Here is a 1,766-nt window from a genome sequence, read left to right on the forward strand (position 1 = left end):
CAAGTTGACACAAAACTAGCCAGTACAGGTGATAAATGCAAATGTTCTCTCTTTTAAAAAAACCTTTATTTTGTTTGTGTATATGTGTGTGTGTTAAGTCTATGTATATATACTATGATGCACTTGGGAAGGTAAGAGGACAACTTGCAGCAGTCAGTTCTTCTCCTTCCATTCACATAGTAGAGTGGGCTAAACTCAGAAGGCCAGGTTTGGTAGCAAGCAGTTACCTGCTGTGCCATCTATTGGGTCTGAAACAACAACAACAATAACAACAACAACAACAACTACTACTACTACTACTACTAGTACTACAAAATTTCTTCCTGGGCCTTGTTCTCCCTTTTGAAAGTGGCCATATACCTACCTACTCCTTAAGGTTAAAGACATGGACCACTCTATAGAATTTCATGTTATTTTTGTGCAGGGAGCTTGTTAATCCTCTCTGTCTTGTTTCAATTGTAGTGTAAGTGCTGAAAAAGTACTCTTTATTTCAGTAGAAGAGAGGTCTGGACATAGTGGCTCATGCCTATAATCCCAGCATTCAGAAGGTTGAGGCAGAAGAATTGACGTCATGAGTTCAAGGCCAACCTAGAGGTGCCTCAAAGAAAAAATCTTGTCTCAAAGATATCGTAAAGACTTTTCCAGAAAAATACTACAGCTGATAAATTGACTAAAGTACCAGGACACAAAATTAACACACAAAACCCAATAGCCTTTATATGTATAAACAGCAAACACTGTGAAAAGAAACCAAGGGAAGAGCTGAACACACCATGAAACATCTCACACTCTTACCAAAGGCTCCAACACTGAGATGGGCATGTAGTTAACTTAGCATGTTCAGGATCTTGGGTTCAGTGCCCAGTGTCTTGAGCTTAGAGAGCTAATAAACTAAGAATGGAACAACTCAGCAGCCATGCTCAATACTGACTTCATCTACCTTAGGACCTTGAATGAAACAAAGAATTTTTGACAAGGGGCACCTTGGCCAGAGAGGAAAATAGTAGGGAGTTTCTTGTTCTTTGCTTTTTTTTTTTAAGAGACAATGCCTTATTATGTAGCTTACCTGTCCTAGAACTCACTGTCAAGCCTTTGCCTCATAATCTACCTCAGCTTCTAAAGTGCTGGGGTTGTAGGCATGGACCACCACTTCTAGTTTGATTGCCCAAGTATCCTCTTTCATCAAAATGTTCTGGTTTGTAGTGGTTTTAGTTTTCTGATTCTCCAATACATTTTCTTTCTTTCTCTTTCCCATGTCCCTGTTCATGTCTCTGTCTCTGTGTGTGTGTCTCTCTCTGTCTCTCCCCTTCTGTCTCTCTTCCCTATCTCTCTTTCTCTCTGTCTGTCTCTGTCTGTCTCCCTGTCTCTCTCTGTCTCTCTCTCTTTCTGTGTGTATGTGTTGACAGCATCTCATGTAGCCCATCTCAAACTTGCTGTGTAGCCAAAGATAACCCTAAGTTTTGTGGGTGTGGTTGCAGGTTGTGTGCACGTTTGTGGAGAACAGGGGACAACCTTCGGTGTTGTTATTGAGCCACAGCTGTCGTCTGCCTTTTTGTTCTGTTTTTGTTTTAAGACGTGATCACAAACTGACCTGAAACTAGTGTCTCTGTCTCTCTAGTGATGAGTTTACAAGCATTTTTTAAAAATGTGGGCTCTGGGTATCAGACTTAAGGTCTCATGATTGCAAGGAAAACACTCACTACCTTCTCAGTCTGACCTTGAACTCCTTCTCCTCTTGCCTTCCTCTTTCCAGTGCTGGGATTACA

At 41.1% G+C, this 1,766-nt stretch overlaps 1 non-coding gene across 1 annotated transcript; it reads right to left on the reverse strand.

Moving 5' to 3' along the window:
* Positions 1–379: 379 nt before the first annotated feature.
* On the reverse strand, positions 380–482 carry Gm25924. Its single transcript, XR_003946928.1, has one exon. It is a non-coding gene; the product is annotated as a U6 spliceosomal RNA (small nuclear RNA).
* Positions 483–1,766: the final 1,284 nt, after the last annotated feature.

The sequence above is a fragment of the Mus musculus genome, chromosome 7 (genome assembly GCF_000001635.26).
Source record: "Mus musculus strain C57BL/6J chromosome 7, GRCm38.p6 C57BL/6J".
Taxonomy (NCBI): Eukaryota; Metazoa; Chordata; class Mammalia; order Rodentia; family Muridae; genus Mus; species Mus musculus.